An 18,972-nucleotide genomic window follows, 5' to 3' on the forward strand; every position below is an offset into this window, starting at 1 on the left:
GCTCTATTATTATAGGTCAATATGCGTAAAAAATAAATTCATATTGATAACGAGTAGTCTGATGTACTTGAAATATTATTCCGACAGGTCTAAGACTCTTCAGAGCCTGTATGCAGCGTGTTTCACGAAATGTGCGCAAATTCTTACGCCGTCTCAATTTTCATTCGTAATTCGCTAGTGAAGAGGATAATGCAGCGCAGCTGACGCAAGCTTTCCTCCGCACTGCGCATAACTCCGGCGTCCACGCATTGCCGAGACATAACAGCATTCCGTCCCTTCGCTCGCCACGCCGCCATCCCGCGCAACTCGCTTTCTGGCTCGTCACTCCAAATTATCTCCGCTCTACACCAACGCTCGAGAGAGCGCGTGCAATGTCGTGCCTACCAAAAAAAATGACGCATCTCTCGTGGAGAGCGTTGTTGCGCAAGGTGGTACCTCGTCCACTACGGGCCAACCCAACCGTGTTACGAAAGATGTCTCTAGGCCTCGCTCGCTTGCTTTATAATTTGACGCGCTGACTGCGTCATACGGACACCGCCATGCGGGTTCCTCCCACGCTATGCCTGCCCTTATGTACAATAACTATCTTTATCTCTCTCTCTCTTTCCCGAGAGCTCATTCTCTCCTTTGTGCCACCTCTTGCCTAATTTTCTAGGCAGACGTTGTTAGATAACTCGCGGAGTAATTCTATACGTAACTTCTGGGAAGAGAGTAGGCAACTTGCTTGAGAGCTTGCTTCTTTTATAAAGGAAAGAAGATGCCTTTTAAGGGCTCGTTTTTGTGTTAGAAATGATAATAATGAGAACTAACATAATATCGTAATTTTGTAATTTCGCTTAGTAAGAAGTAAACAATATAAGTAATAAAAATTAATAAAAATATTAAAGTATTCTCATTATTATCGTGTCTAACAGAAAAACGAGCCCTTAATAGCCATCTTCTATATTTCATTCATAGCGAGGGTCTCGTTCTGGCAGACTTGACGCCTTCAGTCAATCCCTGCGAGGGATTATTGGTGAGCCGCCAGCTCGTAAAAAGATCACGTGCTACGTGACGCCAACAAGCAGAAAAAGAGTGTTCCACACTCGCCGCCATGGCTGCGATCGGCGCGGAGTAACACTCCTAGGTTTAAATGCACATATATATGCCCTATAAAAGTGGACGGGGGGATGACCGCCGCCGCAGCTCAGTGGTAGAGCATCGGACGCGTTATTCGAAGGGCGCAGGTTCGGTCCCTGCCGGTGGCAAGTTACCTTTTCGTCCACTTTACTTTCTTCACATTTATATCCCAATTATTACAAATAACACCCCCTATACTTTCCTTGGCGTTATTGTCTGTTAGTCCTCATTAATATTGTCCTCTTTTATAAGACATTCATTTGTAATATATATTCATTGGTCGGCAGTAATATATTCTCCAGGCGTCCCAATTGAAGTGAAAAGATAAAAGTAAAGGAAGCGCGATATGATCAATGAGCAGACTTTCCAGTAGTCGAATTACCACAATGAAATTGCAGTAATTAAACTACATTTTGCTGTGATGAGTAATGTAATCAATTACATTAGGCGTGTAATGAAAGAAAATTACACATTATTTTCTCCAATTTTGTTTAGACTAAAACACAGTATGTCCGCTTGCCCTACAGTACAAAATTTGACCAAGAAAGGAGAGAAGAGTAATAAAATCTGGCAAATCCGACGCATTGTGGGAATCACATTCATGCGATGCAGTCGACGAGCAGAAGCGTATGCCGCGTTTATTTGCTTTCATTCAAGCCTTACGAGGTGGATCTACGTCTTTGCGTAAATTCAGCAGTTGTGCGCATATCATGGGCGTAACAGACAAGTACACTGGCTCATGGTCCGACGTAAAGGCGTCACTCACGTTAGAACAGTGAAATCAATTTTATCGCAACGAAGCGTACGTTACGGTATCAAGGTGCCCATATCATAAGTAGCAGTCATTGGTGTGTTCGAGCAACCCCTTAATATCGCTTGCAAAGTCATATGTGTAGATATATAATGCTTATAACATTATTAGAAAAGCGCCTACAACCCCGATTGCCGTTCACCCAACAAGACGCTTATACAGGGCATTTTACCGAAGCAGCTTTAAGTACTGTCATTGCTATGTGGTAGAATTCTTAGCGGACATGCAGAATGCTTGGGTTAGATTCCGACTCGAACCGATATTTTTATTATTTGCTTCTGCAGGGATTCTTCCCCCATAGACGCCGTTGCCGCCACCGCACATTCGGCGACACGGGCCGCTTCACGTTTTGGACGGATGGACAGATGGATGGATGGATGGATGGATGGATGGATGGATGGATGGATGGATGGATGGATGGATGGATGGATGGATGGATGGATGGATAATGAAGTTTCGTTTACTGTTCATGCCCTAACTTGAGCTCTTGTGTGAGCTTTTGATGAACTCTTTATGAACTTTTCTTCGCCGTTGATGTATCATTCGTGCTGTGCAAACAAAAAATTACACCGCCCCCCGCTAAAGGGGACCATGAGGCGATGAGAAGCCGGAGCACTTGCACGATCGCGTTCCGTTGGCGTTCGTTAGGCATGCTGCCGACCTAGGGCATGCTACCGACCTCGCGTCGTGGAACGCGAAGAGGAACACTACGCGCGTCGTGTCTTCCCTCTAGCCTGGCCGGTAATTCTCACAGGGCGAGAGGGGGGCAGCGTAGGAGAGGAGAGAGACCAAGGGAGGACGCGCATGCGCTGGCACTCATCTAGGCGCTGTGCAGGAGAGAATTTCGGCATGTTGAGCCCGCATTTCAGAGGAGTCAACAGAAGCAAGCGCCGGACTGAACGCGCGCAGCGCTCTACCACTTGAAGGAGAGGAGACTAGAGGAGGAGAGTAGCGCATGCGCCGCGAGAGCAGAAGCGAGAACGCAGGAGAAGCGCAAGCAGCTGCTGGTAGAGAAGTGGAGAGAGTAACGCGCAGCTGTTGGAGAGAGGGAAGGACAGTTGCGCATGCGTAGTGTGAGTGTGGACTAGCACGCCGCGGGACATACCCTCGAGCACGGTGTAAGATATCTTACACCGTGCCCCCGAGCAAGAGATGCCTTCGCATCTAAAACCGCAATGTCTGTACTCTTTAAGGTAACTTCATTACATCTAGAAAGTAGTGGTAACGTAATATCATTACGTTCAGCTAGCTGTAATTTGTAATGTAATTTATTTACATTTCGAAGAATTTTAGCGAAGTAATAATTAACGTAGTTTAACTATAGAGCTATATAGAGTTCACGTCTTCAAGCGAAGCCTACATTGCCTCACAGGTGTCGTTGGCCTTGTAGGTGTGACCGCACAAAAACCCGGCGCGCGCGTGCGCAATCAAATGCAGCCCTCGAAATCGCGCCGGTCTCATGCGTATTTGTGTGCGCCTTTTTCCATGAATTGATGCTCTCTCGATCTTGGGCTTCTCGTCGATCAGCAGTTTATGATACGGCAATCTGATCTTTTGTCAAGGTTATCGAGGTGTCTTGTCGTTTCGCGTTGCCGCATTTCATAGTTGCCTGGATAGGCAACTATGAAGTCGTCGTTGCATGTAACAAAGAAGTGCTGCGTTGTTAAACACGTGGACGACGGCGCAGTTTCCACCCTGGAGGAAGGACACTGTTACGAGGAAGCATTGCGCAAAGCGAAAGAAAGAAAGAAAGAAAGGAAAAAGAAAGAAAGAAAGAAAGAAAGAAAGAAAGAAAGAAAGAGAAAGAAAGAAAGAAAGAAAGAAAGAAAGAAAGAAAGAAAGAAAGGTGACGTCAGCCACGCACAGGCCCAGTTTCGTTTGCCCCCATTTTCTTGAGGGCTCCTGAATTGTTACCCAATTTCACAATACGTATTTTGCACCAGAAACAAAACCCAGAGTAAAAAATTGACAGCTAGTTTCTACAGGTCAATGGTGAGCCAAGTTTCAGGACGCTACATGAAAACTACGGGCTTTCGTTCTCATCATGTCACAAAAAAAACGACATAAACAAGACCTTACTCAAGTGGTCCCATTTCATCTTAAAGTGCACGGACTGACCGGCACTCACATACCGTACGTGCCCGGGGGACATGGCAAGTGCACTTACTGAACTTTATTCCTTTTGCTGAACTGTATCAAGCGTATCAATCCCGCTGAAACTTTTTGATTAGATCGTTGTCAGAAAAAAAGAATATAAGCCCGATATCCAATCCCGCGACACCGTATAAAGTGCCTCAGGGAGCTAGCTACAACCTTATGAAGTTGCTCCTCGAAATTTACCTTCCGCGAAGTATATTTCGCATGATACGAGAAGACTGGCTTACTTCGTACTTCCGTAACTCGAGCTGTGTGCTTTACCCAACTATATATTTTAGGCTATATCTTCCTGTGCTTAAAGGAATCGGAGTTTGGAAGCATGCTTGTCGTTTCTGGTTCTACAGCGCCTAAACGGGCATTATTGCGGGGCGGACAACAGAGAAGAGTGACACAGGTAGTATAATACATCGAAAGAAACAAACATGATGCTAAGATTAGAGACAATACCTACGCTCTAAACATAACAATTCAAATGGTATCAAAAAGGAGACAAAGAGAGTGCAAAACAGCATATCTATTAAAGGTGAATACAAACTACAGGTGGTTAGGCAAGCTTCAAATGCTTGACAAATGTCACGTGACACCTAGCTAAGCAAACATTTAGCAGTTTTATATGTTACGCTGAGAGATAGGGGTTTATGCATATCCTGGTGCAAATATAGTGTCTTCGTTGATTACTGCATAACCTTTACTGTGCTTAAATCTTAGAAGTAGGCAATAGCGACTCATTTTCCATTTAATAGGAATTTAAATCGTATAGGAAAGCTATTGAAAAACTGGAAGTTTTATAGCCCTACTCAAAGTGGTTCACGTCATTAAAGGGCTGCTTTGAAAAAAAGAGCAATGTTCTTTCGTTTTTTTTTTTTCTACGGAGTTCGCCTTGTGCGCCCTGATGCGGGGGAAGCCCGCATCGTGAAGAAGACCACGTACTATGTGATTTTACTGCGCGGCCACCTTATAATGGATTTCTCAAGCGCCCCTCAATCACCCCATTTTATTCTTTGCTGCTTAAAAGCATCCAAGACAACGGATAATTTGCGCCTCTTGAACGCAACGTTCGGCAGCGTGGAGAATTGGGCGAGATGGTACGAGTTCATTGTGGTCGAACTGCGCAGTGGGACGAGACGAAGAAAGGCAAGACGACTGCGCTCGTTTGTCTTGCCTCTCTTCGTCTCGTCCCACTGCGTAAATTCGACCAGAACCGACAACGTCCGGCTCCGGCACCTGAGACGGCGCGCCACGAACAGTCACTACCTGAAGCCTATAGCAGATGACCACTTTCCACGGCCCTTATACACGTTACAGTACACACCGACGGGGACAAAGTGAAGAAAACACCATCTCCCGCTAAAGGGGACCATGAGGGGATGCGAAGCAGTGTTTCGGCATGTAGAGCCCGCGTTTCAGAGGTGGAGTGGGGGGGGGGAATGGGAGAGGGGAAGTGGAGAGGAGAAAATGAGAGGGGGAGGGTAATGGGAAATGGGGGAAGGGAAGGGGAGCGGTGATGTGGAGAGGGGGAGGGCAGAGTAAGAGGGAGAGGGGGAAATGGAGAGGAGGAAATGAGAGTGGGATGGGGAAAGAGAAGGGGAGACGTGATGTGGAGAGGGGGAGGGATATGGGGAGTGAAGAGGAGAAGTGGAGAGGGTTTGTGCATGCGCAGTAAGGGTGGTCACGCCGCACACCACCACCACCACCACCACCACCACCACCGGATTGAACTCCGCTATAAGATGCTTCACATCTAAAAAACAACGCACTCAGGGATGCTTTATACAGGTCAATAGTGAGCCGAGATTCGGCATGCTTCGTGTATAATAACTATGGGATTTTATTCTCATCACGTCACCAAAAAAAAAAAAAATCTGCCCTCTGTTTCGTTTTTTCTTCAATTTGTGCCCATTTGCGTGCGCTGTAACGTTTCCAAGATGCAATATTGTTACGGAAAAAGACACCAACTCAGAGGGATACGCATCCCTGTATTGTTTTCAGCTTAGGCGAGCAGCACAACCGACGCGAACAGCATGCGCCAGTCTGCCTGTTTCGTCCTCCTCTTCGTCTCCTTGGCCGCGATGCCTCTGGTACGTAGCAATATCAACTAGCCCACCAAGCCATCCTAGTGAAGTTCAATTTCCACGCACGCTCTAAAAGAATTCGTGGTGGGAAAGCCCACTTTCCTTCGTTCGGAAGCGATATTTTTTTTTCGGGAACAGAGTGGGGCACTTTTTGCCAGTTAGCTTTAACAAGGCACTTCAAAAGCGCGAGTGACGCCTTTACTAGATGTTATTACTAGATCGCAGCAAACGCGATCATCAAATTTTCGGAAAGCTTGTCTATTTCCTGCTTAGGCGCTACCGCCAACAGACAACACAATTCTTGGAAACATTTCGGCGCGCACACAAAAGACGAAAACGAAAGGCGAGAAGACAAACGGGCGCCCGTTTGTCTTATCGCCTTTCATTTTCGTATTTTGTGTGCGCGCCGAAATGTTTCCAAGAATGTCCTCAAACCAACTCGCCCAGCTCTCCATACTAAGACAACACAAGTTCTGAAATAAGTTACATGCATGTTGCTGGGACCCATGAAGAGCGTCTTGAGGCCTTCTTAACTATTCGTCTACGTCCCTAAACGTTAACGTGCAGTCCAGACGCAACCGCAGCGGTCGACTTGCCCAAAGTCTAACATGCCCGCACAAAAGGGGGCGTACGAAAGTGAGGTTTCTCACCTTGCTTTCTTCAACTGCAGCAAGCGACACCGCAGTGACCTGTCCAAGAGGGTCAGCGCGACGTACAAAGCCGCTGACTTTCTACCAGGCGAACCCGAAAAACGAGAACACCGGTGCTCACACGTGCAAACTGTCCTCCATCAATAGCTGGACAGGTTTCGGTTGGTGGCGCTCCAGGCGGAAGACCTCGCGTAGTGTGTCTTCACAAATGCTCAGATGAAATTTTTAAGGAATGTATTTACCTTTAGCGGATAATGAACAAAAAAATAACAGCCTTCACATTTATTGTATTCGTCCCTTTTTTCGTCCCTACCGGCGTCAAGTGCATTTTGAAAGTGACAGCCTGCGAAGCATCGGAAGAGATTGTTTTCAGGCCGCTTAGCACTCGGCGATAATTTTTGCTTTATTTCCCATTCTGTACTGTAAAACTGCTACACATTTTATCACCCGCCGCAAGTCACGCGTTCATGTATTCGAAACTTCTCTTCGCTCGGTCCAATCAGAGGGCGTGCACGACGTTCTACCCTCTAGAACTTACGCGAGCGCCGGCAATTACGATGAAATGTTCGATGACGGTGAATGAAAAGACGCGTTTCACTCGCGGATCAGACGTCGAGGGCCGCCGCCTGCGCTCGCTGCCAAGGGGAAAGGAAGTCGAGAGGCAGCGAACGGTGCCGGTACTGAAGCGGCAACGGGATACTAACCAAGTTCATATCTTTTTGTACCCCCCTATTCAACAAGGATATACGCCCTCTATAATGATGGATGAGGTGCGGATGACCAAGGGTGAATAAGCATCAAACCCATTCCACCAGAACCACGTATCTGAGTGCCCAGCACCTGGCCTGTTGTGGACGCATAAACATAAATCGAGATTTTTTTCCTGCTTTTAACCTCGAGAGCGCTGCTGGAGTCGACAAGGGGGGGGGGGGTCGCATGACCACTTTCAGAGAGATCACGAAACATTACAGATAGAACAGACGCAAATATCTACCACCCCACGCCAATCTAAACAGGAAACAGGAGGTTGCCTGGAGACAACTACAGACGCACACATATCCGAAACCGGCGATCCTTTGCACATTTACACATCCGACGAGTACAGAGCGACGCTGCAGCGCATGCTGAGTGAGTGTACAGGTAGCGAGAAGCAGTCCACTAGGAACCGGGTAGACATGTCAATCTCGAACCGCGACGTGCGATGGGAGGCGGCTCCGCTCAGCCACAGCCTTGCAGATCAACTGTGGGCCGTCCGGCGCGCCGAGGAAGCCGCCCGTGTCCAAGGATTGGAGGCCGTCACCTAGGCCGTGGTGTTTGTGGCCCCACCCCGCTCAATGCCGCCGGACATATTCAATAAAGTTTTGTAGCGTTAGCTACACTGGCCTAGCCAAGCCAGTTTCGCGTGGATCCTCAAGAGCCATGCTGCGCATGCGCGAGGATCAGTGATGTCACGCACCGGAGCCGGCCACTCCCGCACACCCCGCCGACGCCGCGCCCGACTTGCAGGTCTGCGCTTCTCAGAGGAGTGACGTCGTAGCCTTGGCGGACGTATTGGCGCCGGCGCGCGCGCAGCTATTCGCTTTCGCTGTGCAGTCGCCGTCTGACACTGCGCTGGAGCCGCTTAATCGCGCCTCTGACTGGCGTTTGCCAGTGTGGCATAGCCATGGAGAAGGAGAGCGCAAATGCTGCTCAACGGCGCAGAAGAGCGGAGAAGGTTAACTCATCGGATCCCGAAGTAGTTGCCTGACAAAATAAATATACATGTGCCACATAATACGTATACCGTGTGTGTGCCATCGGAGCAGCAGTAAGTGTGATAATCAAGCTAATCCTAGACAATGAGGAAAGCTAAGAATAATTAGCTGAACCTTTGCTAACGTTACGTCATCCTGGCATAGCCGAGCTACGCCACTGCAACATGTTTTACTGTGATGCGTATTCCGAGCAGGCATGGCGTTTTTTTTTTACTCACTCACTTAAGGAGATGAGATCCGATGCAAGGCAAGCATCATGGTGTTCTAGGATATCCCATTCACTCTTACGTGCATGCTATGCCCGCCGTAATATCTTTTCCGCGCTTGTTTTTTGGTACCCGTGAAATACGACAGAAGTAGCGTTAGTCTTCGTGGGCTTGTCTTCGTTTACCGTCTCTCTGTAGTACTTCGTCAAAAACTTAGCAGTGCGTTCAGCGAAGTAGTCGAACGAAATGCGCCATCTTGTACCGACACCGATACCCCCGGTAAAGGTTCGGAGGTACTTTACTCCTCTCACCCCCAGACTCGGCGGCCACCGGTAAGTGGGGAGCTGTTAAAGTGAGCTAGCAGCTTCTGTCGATCGTGAAGAGTTTGTTAAAATGGTACCTCGGTTTTGCTACGTTACCCAGTGTTACAATGCCGTCTTGTTGGTATGACATCGTGGAGTAATATTGTAACGCTTACACACGCAGGCACAAGCAACACACACAAAAAATAAATGCATTAACACCGTGCGTGCGTGTGTGTGTGTGTGAGCGTGGGTGTGTGCACCCTTCTACGTGTTGCGCTCTCAACGCGAAGTCACTATGCGGAGAGCATCTCCCTGGAACGGCCGTATTCTCTTACACCAGCGTTTTGTAGTTACGCGAGATCGGATGCAAAAGAGTTAGCTGCCAGCCTCACTTCGTGTAACACCATAGCTTCCTTACTCATTACTGGAGCATGACATGCAGACACACAACAGCCCCAGCCCTAGAACAGCTCCGCTCTTATAACAAACCCGAAATGAGCTCACTTCAATACCTGTTGTGATTCCCAACGTACATAAAATGTCCCATGGTCTCAAGGATGTGGCTAATCACTTCTATGCCAATCTTGTATAATTGCTTCGCTCTTGCTGTGAAACCGTTTTTTTTTTTTCAGTTGGCGCTCGTATAAGTAGCCCCCTTTTTTACCTGTTCTGTGTGCCCCTTAGCCGAGGTTCGTTCCGTAAACTTATGTACGACTGCAATACGAATAGGTTAGAGTGACTAAAACACGTTAGTCTCTTGTCTTTTTTTTTTCCTCAGTGGTACGCCTGTCAGCATGATTTCAGCTTGTAGCCTTAGAGTAGTGCTCAAACAGCATTTCGCAACGCATAATTACCGATGCAAGATTGTGCTCTCTAGTTAGTGTAGTGGAAGCTGTTCCACTCCGTAATTTCTTCCAGTTTCATATTGTCGACGACGGTGGATCATAAACCGTCAGGCCCAGGCGACCACCGTGTTGTCTACAGGTAGAATAACGCCAGCGATCTGTCCTCACTCTTCACATTTTTGTAAGCAAGTGATTTGCACGCGTCAAGCAAGTTTCGGGCAAGGTCTTCGAAACAGTTATAAAAGGCTAGAGCACACGTGTTTTAGCATTCGCATGATCTCAGCCGCCGCTGTATAGTACAGCAGTTACGGGGCTCAGCTCCTGACCCGAAGATAGCGGAATCAAATCTCGGTCGCGGCGGCTGCATTTCGATGGAGGCTAAATGCTACAGGCCCGTGTACTTCTACGAAGGTGCATGTTAAAGAAACCCAGGTGGTCGAAATTTCTGGAGCTCTCCACTACGGCGTGCCTACCACTCAATTTTAAAATGTTAACAGCGCATAGAGCTTTTAGGAAGGGATGAGACAACAGAGGTGAACAGCGCTACAGCGCTTTTCACGTCTGTTTCTCGTCCCTTCCTAATTGTTCTATGCGCTGTTCACATTTTGATATCAATCTACACCAACTTTCCCGTGCGTCAATCCTTGCAAACTACCAATCAAATCGTGATTTTGTCACGTAGAACACCAACAACTATTCTATTTAAAGCTTTCTGCACTGTCCTGGTTTTGGCGCCTCCTGATCGGCCCACCTTTCAGAAAGCGACAATGTCATGTAATTGCGTCACCACTTGACGTCATGATGACGTCACAAATTTTGGAGACCTGTGTCATCGTGATCCTTGTCGTTATATATAATCAGGGCGTGGTGATGCAAAGACACAAATCTTGCTAAAAAAAAGAAATCACGGACCAAAAAATGGCTGCTGCAATCCTTTTCTCGACGGTCTTGCATGAAAGGCAAGAAACCCGCGAACACAAAATGCGTCTGCATCACTTTCTTTCTGTTTTTCGCGACGCACAAAGGGCCGCGCTGCACAAAAAAAAAATGACTGAGCGATTATGGAAGTTTTTCTAAGAATGAAATTCCGTCATCGGCCGAAAGCACGTCGCTTGCGTTGGTTCGATCGAATGAGAATACTCACTTAGCGAACCACCCCCTAGCAACCACAACAGCCTGCACGTCAAAAAGAAGCCCGCAGACACCATTCGTCCAGCGTCAAATCAGCGAGGAACGACGCGCGAACAAAGCTCCAACGGTAAGAGCAGCGGTAGACGGGGAACGGCCACGTATTTCTCGGTATTTCATTTCCGCACACGCGCGCGAGGGAGTCTGCACGTCAGACGGTATTGTAGCGGTATCGACCGAAGCCCAAGCGAAGGATTGCAATCACGATAGATTCCATCGACCTGCGCCTACGGCCCTGCCGATTTAGCAAAGGCCACTGTACCTGGGGCCGATAATAAAGACCTTTCACTATTCAATTTTTTCACCTCGCCCTTGAAGTGCCTCTCTCTTCTGTATTCCCCTGTCTGGGCCGCTTTCCGGCTGCTCGAGAGGACATCAGCTAAGGCGAGCGGCAGCAAAATCCCATCGTCATTCCCACGGCGACGTGCTCATATGAGTAATAGGTTGTTCCGCAGCAGCAAAGGAAACAAGAGTTGAAAGCTGGGCACGTTGGTACGGGTTCATATTCCAGCAAACTACGCAGCATACGAGACACAAAGAAAGAACAAAAAGAGACAGACGAGCGCAGATTCGCAACTGATTTATTCAAACCACTAATCGACCCTAAATAGCATCCGCAAATACGACGTGTCACCCTCAACGTCTGTCAACGTAGAGAAAAAAAAAAGATTGTGGGGATTCAATCATTTGCACGTGGAAGGCCCCGTAAGTCATCAGTAGCACGTAGAACGCAAATATTCATACTCCTTGTTCGATAGACTTATAGAGGGTTGGCTGACACACCCCTCTCCCTCTCTTCTGACATTGAAAGCCTCTATTATCCTGCTGCGTATGTATCTACTTTCTCTGGAAATGATGTTCGCATCATTTTTTGTTTTCGGTACCTTGACAAACGCTGACTGTGAGACGTCGTATTTGCTGGACTGTATTAATGGTCGACTAGGTTTTTCAATATATTAGTTGTTAATGAGTCTGCGCTTTTCTGTCTCTTTTCTTGGTTTCTTTCTATCCCGTCTGCTGCGGCGTTTGCAAGAGGATCGCTAAGGAAAGCTGTGACGTACAATGCTTCGCACGTTGTCTTGCGACTTGACGTAATTTTGGTAGAATAAATTCAGTTTTGAATTAAATTGTGTGGTTTTTAGGTGCGAAAACAACGGTATGATTATCAGGCACGCCGTAGTGCAGGGCTCCGGAAGCTTCAACCATCTGGTGTTCGTTGGATCTTTGCCGAATTTCTAACATAGTGAGGTTTGAGTTCTATTATGGTGAAGACAGAACGACATCTTATAAATTAAATGAACGAAAATTCCCTCATTTTACGCCCATGTTTGTACATCTCGCTCTTCAATCAGTGTTTCATAGAGCACACTTGCTTTACTCCTGAGAAGGGAAATGGCAGAAGCGCTCGTTTTATTATTACACGAAGCCTAATGAAACCAACATACAGTGAAGCAAAACAAGGCGTAAGAGGCATTACGTGCAGTTTTTAAGAGTACTCTAGAAATTACAACATAAATGGAAAGTAACTAAACCAGAACAAAAAGCAACTTACCATCGGTAGGCACCCGAACCCACAACCTTCGAATCCTCTTCCTATGTTGTACCAAGTCAGCTTCGACGGCGGTCGTTTCCCCGTCCACTTTATTGGCCGTTTGAGGGTGTGTAATCTTGGAACTGTTAGTCAAGGCCATTCATAGCCATGACGCCATCTGTAGCCAGCGCCATTCGTATACAATCAGGGCGACTGTGGAACTGTGCAACACTTCTTTTGCCGTCTTGCGAAGCGTAGCAGATCGTCTTTTTTAGGAGCCGGCAGCTGACCAATAAACCGCAGCATGCTACGTAAAGGCATCAAGTCTGCCAGCACGAGGCCCTCTATGAAAGAACGAAACCAGGGGAATGAATCAAAGGTTCGTTTGTTTCGTAAACGCAACCTAACGAATCCAAGACACAACGAAGCAAAGAAACGAATAGAAGACATTCGCAGTGTTCCACTGCAGTGCCGTAGTTATGACTAAAATAGAAAATAATTAAAGTGGACGAAAAAAGAACGACTTGCCGTCACAGGGACCGAACCCACAAACTTCGACGTAACGCTAATGCAATACCTTGAACGATTCGTATCCTGCGCGATACATTTGAACAACAATAAAGGCAAACATTGGGCAGAAGTATGCCTGGATGGGTAATAGAGAACCGGAGATCATAGCTCGTAGGAGAACACAGCTCGTAGGAGCCGTCCCGTATTGCGGTCCTCGCTTAGGCAACGCGCATTTCACGCCTACAAAGTCGTGTGCGAAATAATGACGATAACTGGCACAGACATATTGAGCGACACATATTTCGGCAGAGAATGATTAGTAGTGGTAACACTGTATTACTGCCTCGGCTACGCATTCCGCAGTACGCCACCGCAAAGTTATATCCCAGACCCACGAGCGCAGCTTTTTTTTTTTTTTGGCCAAGACGAGTTCTCGGTACTTGATGCAAGCGTAAACACGATGAATTAGTTATCCTAGGCTATTCCACTTACTAACGAACACATTGGGTAAATATTCCTAGGCGACTGGCTTTCGGGCGAAACTCTTATACGACACACTCTTTCGACAACAAACACGGCCGTGCGGACTCTCCGGTGCAACCGAAACTGCGTCGTGTTTACGGACGTTATTAGATGAAGTTTCTGGGAAGCCCAAAACGCTGTTATGAAAGCGCGGGTCCGCATAACGACGCCGAGCTCATCCCTGCAACCACACTCATCTCGCTTGGGCGCAGGAAATGCGGAAGCTACTTGCATACGCCTCTTCACTTAGAGCTAGAGAGAGACCGTGACAGAGATCCTAAAACAACAAGGGCAACTACCACATGTTGCGCAGAATCGTTCTTAGCAACACGTCTTACGTGCCACTGGCAATTATTATATCAAACCACGCGAGAGATTTTCCAAGCGAAGTTGACCGAATTTGCGCAAAAGTCGGAAAGAAATGTTTCGAAAAGCTGATTTCTTATCTAATATAATATAAATATTCAACGGTAAGTTCCCTGAACAAGAATGTCTAAAAACACATGATGTCCATCACATCACGCGCAGCTGTCGAGGAATAAAAATTTATGTTTCGGGCCCGAATGCGGACGGGATAAGTTGAATCCGGTAGCGACAGTCACATGATCGTGAGAACGAATATGGATCGGAGAATAGCGAATTTTCCTCCAACGAAATTGATACCAGTAAAATTTACGTTTTCACTATTTTCAAACCTGCTTCCGTTTAAGTAGAGCCGGTGTTCTGCGGTGTCAATTTTTAAGAGCACTTTCTGTGAATGCAAAGTGTTCCAAGAATAAACTTTATTGCACCTACGGCAATGCAGTTCTCACTGCGTTTTTAGTAAAGGGGTGCGAATGACCTGATCGATAAAAAAGTTTAGAATAAGGCGATACAAGCAAAGTTGGCCGCTAAGGTTCGCTTTCCTCTGAATTCTAAAGCGATCGCTATACCCCTCCCAGTAAAAACCAGAAAACACCTTTCTGGATGTATCCGACCTTCAAGCGCAGCCAAGGTCAACGCCGCGAAGAGAGCTTCAGCGAAAAACAAGTGCGGCACACCGTTCGCGAAAACGAACAGCGGCTCATCGTGAGTCATTCGTGCCGCCACTGCCAGAGACGCTCCCTGCAACCAAGTTCACTGCGCGCTCGCCCCGAGAGCGCCTACGGCGCCAAGCAGCGCCCGTGTGTTCTCTTAAAGCACAACATGTTCACAACTATGGGTTTGCGAATATTCGAAATTTCGAATATTTTTCGAATAGTGTTTGCTATTCGAATCGATTCGCACTGGAATTTTACTATTCGAACTTCCCAAAAACAAATACAGTCAACGTCCGATTGAAAGTGACTCCTTCAGATTTTTTAACATGCTTCACCTCATTACATCGTCGTATTGCGGCAAAGCTGTCTTTCAAGCTCCGTTACGGTCGAACGCAGCCAAGAGACAGTCAACGTCCAATTGGAAGTGGTCCCTAGATTTTCAATATGCTTCACCCCATCACACTTCATTATTGCGGCAAAGCTGCCTTTCAAGCTCCGTTACGGTCGAACTTTGCCATACAGTCGAAGCGTGTAGACTTCTCGTCGTCCTTGCCAAAACCAAGACGTGTGGTGAAGTTAAACCTCTGCAAAACCAATGGTCCAGTCGTTTCCCAAAGCAAGCGTAACCAAGCAGTCGCTCGACAAACTTTGTTTAATCGCGTTCAATCACAACAATTTTTCTCTCTGACCTTTTGTTTTCCCATATTTTTATCTTCACCGGGCCGCATTTTTTCCCCGCGGTGCAATGTATGCGTCCTTACTTCCCCGGCTTTTCTAAGTAGTCTTCGTAAAAGACAACGCGCTTGGCAGAATTGGCAGGATTGGAATTAGAGTAATTAACTTACCTTTAGCTCTAATGAGTGATGTAGTGAATTACTTCAAGCGAGTAAATAAAGAAAATTACTCATTACTTTCCGAATAACGTTTGAGTAAAAGCATCATCATTTCCATTATGGCATACCAAATCGATCAAGCAAGGAAATAAAAATAACAGAGACAAGTCAGTCTTAGAGCCACACCTCAAGCGTGGGCAGTTGAACAAAAATATCTAATATTTAAATGTCTAAGGAATGTAAATAAACAGTGCACAAGCTTTGGATGCATGACGAACTTTTGTTTAATTAAGTTCAAAGCAATTTCATTAGTTTTCAAGAGTAATAGGTACGTAATGTCACTACTTTCGGCCATCCGTAATATTTAATGTAATTTTAAATTTTTCGGAAAGTAAATTTTAAAGCTGTTTAATTGCAGTTTAATTACTTTTAAGAGTAATTTTGCCATCTATGGCTCTAAAATACACATTTGCTGCGACACACTAGACCACAGAGCAGGTTCTTGTATCACAAGACATTTATCGATGTCCATGGCAACTGTAGGACGCAGCTCCGCTGGGTTTAGTTGTTCTTGTCTTATAATCAAGCCTTTGGCGAACACTCTTCTGGCGAGGCAACATACCCGTGCAAAAAAAAAGATGCACTCGCCCAGGTAAAAAAGAAAAAAATATGAACAAAGCAATATTGTTTCACGTCCCGTACAGGTCCCGAAACGCCAATGCTTGTTCATTTTTACCTTGGCGAGTGTCTGCGTTTTGTTCTTTTTTTCTACACGACTGGTGTGGATTTACTCACATTAAGCTTTGAGGTGGAGGTGTGACCAAACCTCGTCGCCCACTCAAACAATGTGTCTTTCATATTAACGGCATACATTTTAAATGCGAAGCATTTCTTAGCCAACCTAAGGCACTCTGGCCGTTTCTATCTACCTATCTATCTATCTATCTAGCCGCCTACGTCTGGGCGCTCCCCTGGTAGTCTCCATAACTTGTAACAGACCAAACTCCCATAGCAGGGGATCAGTGTATGGCGAATACGATTCACTGGTCATAACATCAATAACTCAAAATGTCTGTCGCGTACGTCATGAAACCCTGTCTCTTAGTCACGTGTGACACATACCCGAATACCACAACTCATGTTATGTGGGTACGCGCCAGATGTGATTCGCAGTGTATATCTAACCAGGAGCCGAAAGAACAGACATTGGTAATTTAAATGCGACGGCGTTAAGGAAAGACGACATCGGGAGTGTTCACCCGACGAAGGCGAAGAATTAAAAATGAGGATTCTATCAGGAATCCAACCCAAACATTCTTAGTGGAAATCAGGTATTCTACCGCAGAGCCACGCCAGGTCATGAAACTGCTTTGTGAAAAGACCCTGAGCAGGCGCAATGTCGGTGCAGCGTCACTTCCGGTTGCAGCGTTGGTTATCTAATTTCACGACAAAGCAATAAACATTCCATATGTGCAGTACTCACGGATTTACACAAGACACCAATTTTTTTTTTTAGTATCATGACTACTGGTATGCCCAATTTCTCTAGATAATCACCTCCTCTCGCGATGAATTTGTTCTCTATCGAAATAGTTGGCCCTGATCTACACGTCCGAGTCGGAATTGCGCCAATATGACCGGAACTGAAGACGGTGGAAACGAAATTTTGCGCGTCGCTTAGCCCTAAATTGTCCTGTTTCAATCCCTGAGTGCTGTACTCCTAGGGTACAGGCGTACAGGCGTCATGTGGGGTTAACATCAATTGTAGTTCCACTGTTGGCTCCGCCTTTATAGCAGCCTATTAAACATTACAATTGTATCCCTATGATTCAGCAATGTATCTTCGCGCGCTGCCCGACCGCGGAGGCATACGCTAAAGAACGTTTCGAATGATATTCACGTCATCGCACCATAAAGTGCACCTCGTTCCGATAATACTGGCGCCTGTGCTCAAACGTGAGTGCTGTCGTTACGTCAGACCATAAGTTACCCTTTAAATGCCAGTGTAGTCGACATGCCTCGTAAGCCCACAATACGCACACAGCTACTACACTTACAAAAACACGTAGACAAAGAGAAATGAACACAAAAGGGGAGGAGTAAAATAAGACAACACGAGAAATATTGACGGGGAATAAAAAATTTGATTGCATATAGTATAAAACTATGTGGAAAGACTGAGAAGGGAAGACTTTGCACATTGTGCCACACTATGTCAAATAATATTAATAATAATAATAATAATAATAATAATAATAATAATAATAATAATAATAGAAAACGCAGCATAGAGAACTACTCGCTGACATCCTCGTATGGAGCCGATTCCCATGAGGCGTGGGAACTGCCCAATTTCTTGTATGAAAGGCACTGAGTGCCTTTCGCACAGAACGCTAATTGCCACCTTTGCTGGTCTTTAATTTTCTCTAACCCGAGACGGCATTCCACCAGCCATCCTTTGCTTCAACGGGCACCTGCGACTTGGTGCAGGAAATCAGATGCCACAACCTTTCTTTAAAGCTCACAATAACTATTCAAAAAGGATTCGACGGGGGCTAGTCCGTATGACATCGCTCTTTTGCTGCACTCTACTGAAACGCCAGGACAAACGAAAAGACAGGACACATATGTAAGCAAACTTGCAAGTGTTTATTCCTAACAACGCACGTCATACACACACACACACACACACACACACACACACACACACACACACACACACACACACACACACACACACACACACACACACACACACACACACGAAAGGGTGAGAGGTAGAGAAAAAACAGATAACAATGAATGAAGGTGAACTGTGCAAATCTAGGATTCATGGAGACACGTGTGGGTTGATGCAGTGCGGTGCCTACGAAAGTAAAAGCTGGGTTTCCCAGCGCCACGGAAGGAAAGCTTACCTGGTTTGAAGGTTCATTTTTTTTGCATGAAGTAAGCTTCTACGATTTCACTGCTTTTTGTTATTTTTTCGCTATGCAGCTGGCTCCTTACGAAACACCAAAGTCCCTGCACTTCTCTTTACTGGCATCCCTGCTAGCGAGTCCGATACGAGAGTGTGACTTCAATATTGTTGGCGTCTTTTCCCTGAAATCTCGAGTTTGGCCTAGAAAACAACATATTCAACAGTTTAGCCTTCGCCCACGCAACACCAGAGAGCAGCTTGGTTCCCACGCCAATTTAGGAAGAAAATCCACAAGCGGTGTTTTCTTCAGTTTGTTCACTTCCGCAACGTCTTGCTACCAACTAGTGGGAAAGAGAAAATGATTTTGAACTTCTTCTGGTATGAAACTTCGGATCCTTTTTTATGCCGATTTCCAGGTCGCGAACGCCCGTCGTAACAATAAAACGAGCCGCCACTTCCTTTGCATTCGCGACAAGCCCATAAGCCTAGAAAGGCCAGCAGCAGACTTGAAATTAAGGGGCAAATCCTCTATG

Source organism: Rhipicephalus sanguineus, chromosome 8, assembly GCF_013339695.2.
Source record: "Rhipicephalus sanguineus isolate Rsan-2018 chromosome 8, BIME_Rsan_1.4, whole genome shotgun sequence".
NCBI lineage: Eukaryota > Metazoa > Arthropoda > Arachnida > Ixodida > Ixodidae > Rhipicephalus > Rhipicephalus sanguineus.